This window comes from Oncorhynchus tshawytscha, linkage group LG05 (assembly GCF_018296145.1).
Source record: "Oncorhynchus tshawytscha isolate Ot180627B linkage group LG05, Otsh_v2.0, whole genome shotgun sequence".
NCBI lineage: Eukaryota > Metazoa > Chordata > Actinopteri > Salmoniformes > Salmonidae > Oncorhynchus > Oncorhynchus tshawytscha.
The window spans coordinates 87,229,221-87,243,462 of NC_056433.1; the positions used below are offsets into that span (position 1 = coordinate 87,229,221).

Consider the following 14,242-nt stretch of genomic DNA (forward strand, 5'->3'; position numbering starts at 1 on the left):
CCGCCCCTATGAGACTCCCAATCACAGCCGGACGTCGCTGTGCCCCGCCCCTATGAGACTCCCAATCACAGCCAGACGTGATACAGCCTGGGATGCTGACATCATTTTTCAATTTTTTTTAAAAGTACATTTAGTTAATTGTGATTTTTTTTTCACGGGGAGTGCTGCAGCACTATCAGCACCCCTACTTCCCACAGCTATGCTCACATGGATTAATTACTGCCTTACATGGTCAAACATCTCCACTGACTCTCTGACCTGTGGTAGTTCCTGCTCTGACGTCACCGCCTGCCACTCAGGTCTGGGGGAAAGAAGTTTCACTTTCTTAGTGGGATTCAGAAACGGTTGATTCCTAGAAAGCCGAGGTAAGAGAAACATGGAAACCTCTTTTCCTATTTAATTCTTTTAACATAGGAGATTATAGAAATGTAGCTTTTGATGCCATGTTGTTAGCTTTTTTTTATGTAAAGAAATGCAGAAAAAAAAATAGCTAAATTTCGTTCGTCTTTGAGGTGATGGTTTTTACTGTAGCTGAGTTGAAGTCGAGGGCTGCCCGCTCGGAAAGGAGGTCGAGAGTTTTGATTTTCACCACTAAGCGAACTTGTTACATTTTACAAAGACATATTGTAGCAGTAGTTTGAAGTAAAGAACATAGAACTGGACAGGTCTGAATTAGATTGTCTGTTGAAGTGCATTCCGCGAGGTGGCCTGTATGACCAATACGGAAGAGAATGTTTTAGCTTCCCGGGGCAACGTCTATTTTCTGTTTCTTCCCCATTAATAGTTTCATTATTCATCATTTGAATAGTTTTGTTGAGACTGCCGTAGTCTAGAGAAGCGACACACTTGTCAATCCTGACGTGTGAACACGACTGTCTTTTACTTGTCAAATACAATCTGTTCAGCTGGTTCAGGAGAGCCTGTCTGCGCAGGCGCAGTGCAGGAGTCCATGTAGGCATGACACTTCCTAACACATCCGAGTTGTTTCAATGAATACGGGCTTTATTAAGCTACCATATAATACTACACTTGACCCTAGGTCTTACCATAATTATCAATCATTGAATAGAGGTTAATGTAATATGTAGATGCTTATTTTGTTTTTCATACTGACACAGTTTACAAGGACTCAATTTTGCTCCCAATGCATTTCAAAAATGGAAATATGTAAGTCTTGGGACTAATCATCATGTCAGCACACCAAATACATTGTTCTGTTCATCTCCAAAGTAGCTAACATGCTGCAATTTTAATACCTTCCCCCTCAAGTTGCTGCTGAAGAGATTCATATCAATTCAAATCAAACTCTTACTTTGATATGAATTTCAAATCAATAACATCAAGGTCCCCAGAGAGCTCAGCTTGCTCATCAAACCGAATATATATCGGAGTCATCCTTCCTCACACATCATTAAACCCAACTGTCTTTAAGATCTCTGCTTCAGAAGAACACGTTTGGAAGTCGTGGAGACGGGATGCTCAAGTTAAAAGTGAAGTCCCTTAGCTATCTGCCTTGCTTTGAGCCCAGGCAGCGCTACTACGAGGCTGAGACTAGAGGCACTACCAGGCCTGTGTGTGTGTGTGTGTGTTTTTTTAATAGAAGGTTTTAATGGCTGTTTGGCTTGGGGGAAAAAAAAAGATGTAGAAATCTCAGGTGAGATCAGGATACTTGTAGGACTGCAGAGCATGAGCTACTCATGTGGTACTATTATGCATGAGGATTTTAATTCCGGCCCACTATATTCTGTTAACTCCTATCCAGAACATTATATATATATATATATATATATATATATATATATATATATATATATGACACAGCATGTTATTAGTGTACATTTTGTAATTATGAACCTCATAATACAGTTTAAAGAGCTTGAGTACATATTGAGATATAGTGTAGTCGGAGCAAAACGAATCCCTAGTGGCTAAGTGCAGAAGAGAGAGCAGAATGACTAATGTCACATTACACATAAGGAAGGAGCAGAGGATTGATGGGTCAGCAGAGAGAGAGAGAGAGGAGACTGCATCCATCCATCCCTCCACACTCTGTGTTCCAAATGGCACCGTTTTCCCCATGGTGCACTATGTTTGACCCGAGCCCTTTGGAACAGGTAACTGTTCTGCTCTGATCTGGACAGCCATGATTTATTACTGTGTAGGAACCTGTATGCTGTAGGTGAAAGACTGATCTCTCACCTTACACGGCTCAGTGACATAGTGATGGTGAAAGGCCGATCTCTCACCTTACACGGCTCAGTGACATAGTGATGGTGAAAGGCTGATCTCTCACCTTACACGGCTCAGTGACATAGTGATGGTGAAAGGCCGATCTCTCACCTTACACGGCTCAGTGACATAGTGATGGTGAAAGGCCGATCTCTCACCTTACTCTGCTCAGTGACATAGTGATGGTGAAAGGCCTCAATGCTGCGCCTCGTTTAACGTTCAGAAACACTGTCAGTGTTGTACTATGACTTGGTTGATGTGACAGACTGGTCCTTCCTCTCCATCATACCCACCAACTGGTCCTTCCTGTCCATCATACCCACCAACTGGTCCTTCCTGTCCATCATACCCACCAACTGGTCCTTCCTGTCCATCATACCCACCAACTGGTCCTTCCTCTCCATCATACCCACCAACTGGTCCTTCCTGTCCATCATACCCACCAACTGGTCCTTCCTCTCCATCATACCCACCAACTGGTCCTTCCTCTCCATCATACCCACCAACTAGTCCTTCCTCTCCATCATACCCACCAACTAGTCCTTCCTCTCCATCATACCCACCAACTAGTCCTTCCTCTCCATCATGTCAACCAACTAGTCCTTCCTGTCCATCATGTCAACCAACTAGTCCTTCCTCTCCATCATGTCAACCAACTAGTCCTTCCTGTTATCATGTCAACCAACTAGTCCTTCCTCTCCATCATGTCAACCAACTAGTCCTTCCTGTTATCATGTCAACCAACTAGTCCTTCCTGTCCATCATGTCAACCAACTAGTCCTTCCTGTTATCATGTCAACCAACTAGTCCTTCCTCTCCATCATGTCAACCAACTAGTCCTTCCTCTCCATCATGTCAACCAACTGATTGTCCTTGGTTGATACAGACAGACGGGAAGGACCCAGTTGGTTCCATCATGTCAGACAGAACAGGAAGGACCAGTTGGTTGATCAGACAGACAGGAAGGACCAGTTCCTGATACATGACAGACAGGAAGGACCTTCCTGTTATCAGTCAACCAAGGACCTTGGTTGATCAGAACCAACAGGAAGGACCAGTTGGTTGATACAGACAGACAGGAAGGACCAGTTGGTTGATACAGACAGACAGGAAGGACCAGTTGGTTGATACAGACAGACGGGAAGGACCAGTTGGTTGATACAGACAGGAAGGACCAGTTGGTTGATACAGACAGACAGGAAGGACCAGTTGGTTGATACAGACAGACAGGAAGGACCAGTTGGTTGATACAGACAGACAGACAGACAGGAAGGACCAGTTGGTTGATACAGACTGACAGGAAGGACCAGTTGGTTGATACAGACAGACAGACAGACAGACAGGAAGGACCAGTTGGTTGATCAGACAGACAGGAAGGACCAGTTGGTTGATCAGACAGACAGACGGGAAGGACCAGTTGGTTGATCAGACAGACAGGAAGGACCAGTTGGTTGATCAGACAGACGGGAAGGACCAGTTGGTTGATCAGACAGACAGGAAGGACCAGTTGGTTGATCAGACAGACGGGAAGGACCAGTTGGTTGATCAGACAGACGGGAAGGACCAGTTGGTTGATCAGACAGACGGAAGGACCAGTTGGTTGATCAGACAGACAGACGGAAGGACCAGTTGGTTGATCAGACAGATGGAAGGACCAGTTGGTTGACCAGACAGACAGACAGGAAGGACCAGTTGGTTGACCAGACAGACAGACAGGAAGGACCAGTTGGTTGATCAGACAGACAGACAGGAAGGACAGTTGGTTGATCAGACAGACAGGAAGGACCAGTTGGTTGATCAGACAGACAGACAGACAGACAGGAAGGACCAGTTGGTTGAGACAGACAGACAGACAGGAAGGACCAGTTGGTTGATACAGACAGACAGACAGGAAGGACCAGTTGGTTGATACAGACAGACAGACAGACAGGAAGGACCAGTTGGTTGATACAGACAGACAGACAGACAGACAGACAGACAGACAGACAGACAGGAAGGACCAGTTGGTTGATACAGACAGACAGACAGGAAGGACCAGTTGGTTGATACAGACAGACAGACAGGAAGGACCAGTTGGTTGATACAGACAGACAGACAGGAAGGACCAGTTGGTTGATACAGACAGACAGACAGGAAGGACCAGTTGGTTGATACAGACAGACAGGAAGGACCAGTTGGTTGATACAGACAGACAGACAGGAAGGACCAGTTGGTTGATACAGACAGACAGACAGGAAGGACCAGTTGGTTGATACAGACAGACAGACAGGAAGAACCAGTTGCTTGATACAGACAGACAGACAGACAGACAGACAGACAGACAGACAGACAGACAGACAGACAGACAGACAGACAGACAGGACCAGTTGGTTGATACAGACAGGAAGGACCAGTTGGTTGATACAGACAGACAGGAAGGACCAGTTGGTTGATACAGACAGACAGGAAGGACCAGTTGGTTGATACAGACAGACAGGAAGAACCAGTTGCTTGATACAGACAGACAGACAGACAGACAGACAGACAGACAGACAGGAAGGACCAGTTGGTTGATACAGACAGACAGACAGACAGACAGACAGACAGACAGACAGACAGACAGACAGACAGACAGGAAAGACCAGTTGGTTGATACAGACAGACAGGAAGGACCAGTTGGTTGATACAGACAGACAGACAGACAGGAAGGACCAGTTGGTTGATACAGACAGACAGGAAGGACCAGTTGGTTGATCAGACAGACAGACGGGAAGGACCAGTTGGTTGATACAGACAGACAGGAAGGACCAGTTGGTTGATACAGACAGACAGGAAGGACCAGTTGGTTGATACAGACAGACAGGAAGGACCAGTTGGTTGATACAGACAGACAGGCAGATGGACAGGGAAAGAGTAGCCTGCTCCTTATGCTGAGTTCAGTTTCAGGAGCACTGTATCATTAGCCTGGTCCCAGATCTGTTTGTGCCATTGCCAACTTTATTTCTCATGTTTGGCATGACAATGAGTGAAGGAGTTGACATGATAGCACTATCAGACTGGCGCTCAGGCTACTGTACGATGAATTCAATGATATGAACTCTTAAGGCTGGACCAGAATAGTGTCTGTGTTGGTGTTGGCCTTTGTGCAAAAGATTACGTAACTTCTCAGAAAATAGAATGAATGACTGAGCCTTGTAGTCATTGGTTCTATGCCAAGCTCTCCCAGGAAGGACTGTTGTAGAGGTTGTAGTCATTGGTTCTATGCCAAGCTCTCCCAGGAAGGACTGTTGTAGAGGTTGTAGTCATTGGTTCTATGCCAAGCTCTCCCAGGAAGGACTGTTGTAGAGGTTGTAGTCATTGGTTCTATGCCAAGCTCTCCCAGGAAGGACTGTTGTAGAGGTTGTAGTCATTGGTTCTATACCAAGCTCTCCCAGGAAGGACTGTTGTAGAGGTGTAGTCATTGGTTCTATGCCAAGCTCTCCCAGGAAGGACTGTTGTAGAGGTTGTAGTCATTGGTTCTATACCAAGCTCTCCCAGGAAGGACTGTTGTAGAGGTTGTAGTCATTGGTTCTATACCAAGCTCTCCCAGGAAGGACTGTTGTAGAGGTTGTAGTCATTGGTTCTATACCAAGCTCTCCCAGGAAGGACTGTTGTAGAGGTTGTAGTCATTGGTTCTATACCAAGCTCTCCCAGGAAGGACTGTTGTAGAGGTTGTAGTCATTGGTTCTATACCAAGCTCTCCCAGGAAGGACTGTTGTAGAGGTTGTAGTCATTGGTTCTATACCAAGCTCTCCCAGGAAGGACTGTTGTAGAGGTTGTAGTCATTGGTTCTATGCCAAGCTCTCCCAGGAAGGACTGTTGTAGAGGTTGTAGTCATAATGTATTCCTAGTTCACCCTGACCCAGCTCAGACAGTCCTACATGCCTGCTCTCTCTTTCAGGTGTGAAGAAAGAAGCACTGACCTGGAGGAGACCAAAGAGCCGTCGTACCAGCTGTTAGGTCAATACTTCCACAGGAAGAGGTAGGTCTAGTCATACTACAGTTGTCTTCCTGTTATGTCCTATTGCTTCCTGTTATGTCCTATTGCTTCCTGTTATGTCCTATTGCTTCCTGCTGGGTCCTATTGCTTCCTGTTATGTCCTATTGCTTCCTGCTGGGTCCTATTGCATCTGTTCAGTTACTTGAGGAGTGTTGCCTTGGAGCTACCTGTAATTGTTTCAACCCCTCCCTCCACTGTCCATTGGAACAGAGTTTGGGTGTCCCCACTCCTCAGCTTGAAATGTCTCGCTCAAAATGCGAGCTGTTCGCTGACATAGCTGGCTAAGACATTGCCAAGAGGACACTTGGGTATGTTTTTGTGAGAACGAGAACTGAAGGAGTGGTGATGTACAGCGATGCTTGTTGGACCAGCATTACCGGGGGACTGTCTCAGTCATCAGTAATTATGTTGTGTTAATCACCAGCAGGCCGTCTGGGTGACAGACAGTGGGACGTCTCACTGTTAAATAGATTATTAGTACATTCCTGTTAGGCACAGGACCAGGGCTAACTTTATTCATTAAAGTCGTGTTTGTCTTTAGGCTACTGAATCGGTGGTTCAGAGGGGCTGCCATTAGTGCTGAGCAATTGGGGGGGGTAGTAGACTAGACTGTTGGCCTTGTCCCTGTAGACTAGACTGTTGGCCTTGTCCCTGCAGACTAGACTGTTGGCCTTGTCCCTGCAGACTAGACTGTTGGCCTTGTCCCTTGTCCCTGCAGACTAGACTGTTGGCCTTGTCCCTGCAGACTAGACTGTTGGCCTTGTCCCTGCAGACTAGACTGTTGGCCTTGTCCCTGTAGACTAGACTGTTGGCCTTACTAGACTGTTGGCCTTGTCCCTGTAGACTAGACTGTTGGCCTTGTCCCTGTAGACTAGACTGTTGGCCTTGTCCCTGTAGACTAGACTGTTGGCCTTGTCCCTGTAGACTAGACTGTTGGCCTTGTCCCTGCAGACTAGACTGTTGGCCTTGTCCCTGTAGACTAGACTGTTGGCCTTGTCCCTGTAGACTAGACTGTTGGCCTTGTCCCTGCAGACTAGACTGTTGGCCTTGTCCCTTGTCCCTGCAGACTAGACTGTTGGCCTTGTCCCTGCAGACTAGACTGTTGGCCTTGTCCCTGGCCTTGTCCTTGTCCCTGCAGACTAGACTGTTGGCCTTGTTTCTGTAGACTAGACTGTTGGCCTTGTCCCTGTAGACTAGACTGTTGGCCTTGTCCCTGACTGTTGGCCTTGTCCCTGTAGACTAGACTGTTGGCCTTGTCCTGTAGACTAGACTGTTGGCCTTGTCCCTGTAGACTAGACTGTTGTCCTTACTAGACTGTTGGCCTTGTCCCTGTAGACTAGACTGTTGGCCTTACTAGACTGTTGGCCTTGTCCCTGCAGACTAGACTGTTGGCCTTGTCCCTGTAGACTAGACTGTTGGCCTTGTCCCTGTAGACTAGACTGTTGTCCTTACTAGACTGTTGGCCTTGTCCCTGTAGACTAGACTGTTGGCCTTACTAGACTGACTTGGCCTTGTCCCTGTAGACTGTTGACTAGACTGTTGGCCTTGTCCCTGCAGACTAGACTAGACTGTTGGCCTTGTCCCTGCAGACTAGACTGTTGGCCTTGTCCCTGTGTTGGCCTTGTCCCTGCAGACTAGACTGTTGGCCTTGTCCCTGCAGACTAGACTGTTGGCCTTGTCCCTGCAGACTAGACTGTTGGCCTTGTCCCTGCAGACTGTTGGCCTTGTCCCTGTAGACTGACTTGGCCTTGTCCCTGCAGACTAGACTGTTGGCCTTGTCCCTGCAGACTAGACTGTTGGCCTTGTCCCTGCAGACTAGACTGTTGGCCTTGTCCCTGTAGACTAGACTGTTGGCCTTGTCCCTGACTAGACTGTTGGCCTTGTCCCTGTACTAGACTGTTGGCCTTGTCCCTGTAGACTAGACTGTTGGCCTTGTCCCTGTAGACTAGACTGTTGGCCTTGTCCCTGTAGACTAGACTGTTGGCCTTGTCCCTGTAGACTAGACTGTTGGCCTTGTCCCTGTAGACTAGACTGTTGGCCTTGTCCCTGTAGACTAGACTGTTGGCCTTGTCCCTGTAGACTAGACTGTTGGCCTTGTCCCTGTAGACTAGACTGTTGGCCTTGTCCCTGTAGACTAGACTGTTGGCCTTGTCCCTGTAGACTAGACTGTTGGCCTTGTCCCTGTAGACTAGACTGTTGGCCTTGTCCCTGTAGACTAGACTGTTGGCCTTGTCCCTGTAGACTAGACTGTTGGCCTTGTCCCTGTAGACTAGACTGTTGGCCTTGTCCCTGTAGACTAGACTGTTGGCCTTGTCCCTGTAGACTAGACTGGCCTTGTCCCTGTAGACTAGACTGTTGGCCTTGTCCCTGTAGACTAGACTGTTGGCCTTGTCCCTGTAGACTAGACTGTTGGCCTTACTAGACTGTTGGCCTTGTCCCTGCAGACTAGACTGTTGGCCTTGTCCCTGTAGACTAGACTGTTGGCCTTACTAGACTGTTGGCCTTGTCCCTGTAGACTAGACTGTTGGCCTTGTCCCTGTTGGCCTTGTCCCTGCAGACTAGACTGTTGGCCTTGTCCTTAGACTAGACTGTTGGCCTTGTCCCTGCAGACTAGACTGTTGGCCTTGTCCCTGTAGACTAGACTGTTGGCCTTACTAGACTGTTGGCCTTGTCCCTGCAGACTAGACTGTTGGCCTTGTCCCTGTAGACTAGACTGTTGGCCTTAGACTGTTGGCCTTGTCCCTGCAGACTAGACTGTTGGCCTTGTCCCTGCAGACTAGACTGTTGGCCTTGTCCCTGTTGGCCTTGTCCCTGCAGACTAGACTAGACTGTTGGCCTTGTCCCTGCAGACTAGACTGTTGGCCTTGTCCCTGCAGACTAGACTGTTGGCCTTGTCCCTGTAGACTAGACTGTTGGCCTTGTCCCTGTAGACTAGACTGTTGGCCTTGTCCCTGCAGACTAGACTGTTGGCCTTGTCCCTGTAGACTAGACTGTTGGCCTTGTCCCTGTAGACTAGACTGTTGGCCTTGTCCCTGCAGACTAGACTGTTGGCCTTGTCCCTGTAGACTAGACTGTTGGCCTTGTCCCTGTAGACTAGACTGTTGGCCTTGTCCCTGTAGACTAGACTGTTGGCCTTGTCCCTGTAGACTAGACTGTTGGCCTTGTCCCTGACTGTTGGCCTTGTCCTGTAGACTAGACTGTTGGCCTTGTCCCTGTAGACTAGACTGTTGGCCTTGTCCCTGTAGACTAGACTGTTGGCCTTGTCCCCCTGTAGACTAGACTGTTGGCCTTGTCCCTGACTGTTGGCCTTGTCCCTGTAGACTAGACTGTTGGCCTTGTCCCTGTTGGCCTTGTAGACTGTTGGCCTTGTCCCTGCAGACTAGACTGTTGGCCTTGTCCCTGCAGACTAGACTGTTGGCCTTGTCCCTGCAGACTAGACTGTTGGCCTTGTCCCTGCAGACTAGACTGTTGGCCTTGTCCCTGCAGACTAGACTGTTGGCCTTGTCCCTGCAGACTAGACTGTTGTCCTTGTCCCTGTAGACTAGACTGTTGGCCTTGTCCCTGCAGACTAGACTGTTGGCCTTGTCCCTGTAGACTAGACTGTTGGCCTTGTCCCTGTAGACTGACTAGACTAGACTGTTGGCCTTGTCCCTGCAGACTAGACTGTTGTCCTTGTCCCTGTAGACTAGACTGTTGGCCTTGTCCCTGTAGACTAGACTGTTGGCCTTGTCCCTGTAGACTGTTGGCCTTACTAGACTGTTGGCCTTGTCCCTGTAGACTAGACTGTTGGCCTTGTCCCTGTAGACTAGACTGTTGGCCTTGTCCCTGTAGACTAGACTGTTGGTCCCTGTGACTGTTGGCCTTGTCCCTGTAGACTAGACTGTTGGCCTTGTCCCTGCAGACTAGACTGTTGTCCTTGTCCCTGTAGACTAGACTGTTGGCCTTGTCCCTGTAGACTAGACTGTTGGCCTTACTAGACTGTTGTCCCTGTAGACTAGACTGTTGTCCTTGTCCCTGTAGACTAGACTGTTGTCCTTGTCCCTGTAGACTAGACTGTTGGCCTTGTCCCTGTAGACTAGACTGTTGGCCTTGTCCCTGTAGACTAGACTGTTGGCCTTGTCCCTGTAGACTAGACTGTTGGCCTTGTCCCTGCAGACTAGACTGTTGGCCTTGTCCCTGCAGACTAGACTGTTGGCCTTGTCCCTGCAGACTAGACTGTTGGCCTTGTCCCTGCAGACTAGACTGTTGGCCTTGTCCCTGCAGACTAGACTGTTGGCCTTGTCCCTGCCTTGTCCCTGTAGACTAGACTGTTGGCCTTGTCCCTGCAGACTAGACTGTTGGCCTTGTCCCTGTAGACTAGACTGTTGGCCTTGTCCCTGCAGACTAGACTGTTGGCCTTGTCCCTGTAGACTAGACTGTTGGCCTTGTCCCTGTAGACTAGACTGTTGGCCTTGTCCCTGTAGACTAGACTGTTGGCCTTGTCCCTGTAGACTAGACTGTTGGCCTTGTCCCTGCAGACTAGACTGTTGGCCTTGTCCCTGTAGACTAGACTGTTGTCCTTGTCCCTGTAGACTAGACTGTTGGCCTTGTCCCTGTAGACTAGACTGTTGTCCTTGTCCCTGTAGACTAGACTGTTGGCCTTGTCCCTGTAGACTAGACTGTTGGCCTTGTCCCTGTAGAGACTAGACTGTTGTCCTTGTCCCTGACTAGACTGTTGGCCTTGTCCCTGTAGACTAGACTGTTGGCCTTAGACTAGACTGTTGGCCTTGTCCCTGTAGACTAGACTGTTGTCCTTGTCCCTGTAGACTAGACTGTTGTCCTTGTCCCTGTAGACTAGACTGTTGGCCTTGTCCCTGTAGACTAGACTGTTGGCCTTGTCCCTGTAGACTAGACTGTTGGCCTTGTCCCTGTAGACTAGACTGTTGGCCTTGTCCCTGCAGACTAGACTGTTGGCCTTGTCCCTGCAGACTAGACTGTTGGCCTTGTCCCTGCAGACTAGACTGTTGGCCTTGTACTAGACTGTTGGCCTTGTCCCTGTAGACTAGACTGTTGGCCTTGTCCCTGTAGACTAGACTGTTGGCCTTGTCCCTGCAGACTAGACTGTTGGCCTTGTCCCTGCAGACTAGACTGTTGGCCTTGTCCCTGTACTAGACTGTTGGCCTTGTCCCTGTAGACTAGACTGTTGGCCTTGTCCCTGTAGACTAGACTGTTGGCCTTGTCCCTGTAGACTAGACTGTTGGCCTTGTCCCTGTCAGACTAGACTGTTGGCCTTGTCCCTGTAGACTAGACTGTTGGCCTTGTCCCTGTAGACTAGACTGTTGGCCTTGTCCCTGCAGACTGTTGGCCTTGTCCCTGTAGACTGTTGGCCTTGTCCCTGCAGACTAGACTGTTGGCCTTAGACTGTTGGCCTTGTCCCTGTAGACTAGACTGTTGTCCTTGTCCCTGCAGACTAGACTGTTGTCCTTGTCCCTGTAGACTAGACTGTTGGCCTTGTCCCTGCAGACTAGACTGTTGTCCTTGTCCCTGTAGACTAGACTGTTGGCCTTGTCCCTGCAGACTAGACTGTTGTCCTTGTCCCTGTAGACTAGACTGTTGGCCTGTAGACTAGACTGTTGGCCTTGTCCCTGCAGACTAGACTGTTGGCCTTGTCCCTGTAGACTAGACTGTTGGCCTTGTCCCTGTAGACTAGACTGTTGGCCTTGTCCCTGTAGACTAGACTGTTGGCCTTGTCCCTGTAGACTAGACTGTTGGCCTTGTCCCTGTAGACTAGACTGTTGGCCTTGTCCCTGTAGACTAGACTGTTGGCCTTGTCCCTGCAGACTAGACTGTTGTCCTTACTAGATACACAGACAGAAGTAGTGCCACTCTCTCTCTCTCTCTCTCTGCTGTCCGCTCTACATTACTGTCCCCTATGTTGCTGAATCAGAGCTCAGACGTTACAACTCACTAGAAGGACATATGTGGGAGTCTGGAGCTATACATCGTGTGTTCAGTGTTTTAGATTTTACAACTGCCAAAAAATATTGGCATCTTTTGTTCATCTTCAGAACTGTAATTAGTGTGTGTGCTACCTGTGTGTGTGTGTCTGTGACTGGAGTTCCGGACGCCCCCCAAAGGCGGGGGGGGGGGTACGAGCTCGGGGCCCCATGTGCCTGTCATCAGTGTCATCAAAAGAAGGGATGTATACATTATTTTGACAGTAACTCTCCAGAAGGTCCTTCAGAAACCTTTTTTCGTGTGTATTTGTGTGTGTTTCTTGTGCTTCATGAATGTGATTGATAAAAGTGCCTCAGGCCTTTTTAAAGAGAAAAATGTAACTGATTGAAACTAAGGGGATATGGGTGAACAAATGCTGTTGTCAAGGCTACGACGTTGCCAGTGGGATGAGTGGCGCTTCCTCAGGTGTTCCGCAGCTCATATCAGACCCGAGAGCCTGATGCTTCTCAGGTAGTTCTTTACGAGTTTGAGTTTAGAAAACCATCTCTCCGCGGGAGCAACCGTTACAGGGATGGTTAAAATCAGCCTGATTGTCGTAGCAACGTCAAGGGAAACTGGACAGAAGGGCGTGGTGCTTCAAATACTGCCGTTCTGCAGCATCTTTAGACTGTTGGCCTTGTCCCTGTAGACTAGACTGTTGGCCTTGTCCCTGCGACTAGACTGTTGGCCTTGTCCCTGTAGACTAGACTGTTGGCCTTGTCCCTGTAGACTAGACTGTTGGCATCTTTAATTCAGCCTCTCGTTTCGTTTCACTGCCGGGCCTAACACGTTACTGAAAGAGATGAGCTCTGTGGACGGGTCGTCTGGATACTGGACAGACAATAAACTGGCAGATTCAAACAAGTAGCCTAGTGTTTAAGAATGTTGGGCCAAGTATCCTAGTGTTTTAAGAACGTTGGGCCAAGTAGCCTAGTGTTTTACGAACGTTGGGCCAAGTAGCCTAGTGTTTTAAGAACGTTGGGCCAAGTAGCCTAGTGTTTTAAGAACGTTGGGCCAAGTAGCCTTGTGTTTTAAGAACGTTGGGCCAAGTAGCCTAGTGTTTTAAGAACGTTGGGCCAAGTAGCCTAGTGTTTTAAGAACGTTGGGCCAAGTAGCCTAGTGTTTTAAGAACGTTGGGCCAAGTAGCCTAGTGTTTTAAGAACGTTGGGCCAAGTAGCCTAGTGTTTTAAGAACGTTGGGCCAAGTAGCCTAGTGTTTTAAGAACGTTGGGCCAAGTAGCCTAGTGTTTTAAGAACGTTGGGCCAAGTAGCCTAGTGTTTTAAGAACGTTGGGCCAAGTAGCCTTGTGTTCAAGAACGTTGGGCCTAGTGTTTTAAGAACGTTGGGCCAAGTAGCCTAGTGTTTTAAGAACGTTGGGCCAAGTAGCCTAAGAACGTTGGGCCAAGTAGACTAGTGTTTTAAGAACGTTGGGCCAAGTAGCCTAGTGTTTTAAGAACGTTGGGCCAAGTAGCCTTGTGTTTTAAGAACGTTGGGCCAAGTAGCCTAGTGTTTTAAGAACGTTGGGCCAAGTAGCCTAGTGTTTTAAGAACGTTGGGCCAAGTAGCCTAGTGTTTTAAGAACGTTGGGCCATGTAGCCTTGTGTTTTAAGAACGTTGGGCCAAGTAGCCTAGTGTTTTAAGAACGTTGGGCCAAGTAGCCTAGTGTTTTAAGAACGTTGGGCCAAGTAGCCTAGTGTTTTAAGAACGTTGGGCCAGTAACCCGAAAGGTTGGTTTGAATCCCTGAGCCGACTAGGTCTACAATCTGCCTGTGTCCTTGAGCAAGGCACTTATCCAGAGTGACTTACAGGTGCAATTAGGGTTTAAGAGAGTCTACTAAATGACTCAAATGTGAACATACATCTTTTAGTGGACAAGCGTTCTTGAAAAAATAAGTTTGTGATTTTTGGTTCATGTTGGTGGTTGTGTGGTTGTAACAGTCCCTTATCTCTGGCATCGTTCAAAACGTGACAATACTCACTATAGGAAAGTAGGCCACTCCACCGACAGGCCTGGAGTTTTG

General features: G+C 48.4%; 1 protein-coding gene across 1 annotated transcript in view; it reads left to right on the forward strand.

The window, feature by feature from the left end:
• Positions 1–213: 213 nt before the first annotated feature.
• The window catches only part of LOC112241960 (lipoma-preferred partner homolog), a gene marked incomplete in the record, with an annotated part of 506,285 nt that continues 492,256 nt past the window's right edge, over positions 214–14,242 (forward strand). Inside the window, 2 exon segments of the mRNA XM_042322624.1 lie at positions 214–365; positions 6,149–6,229.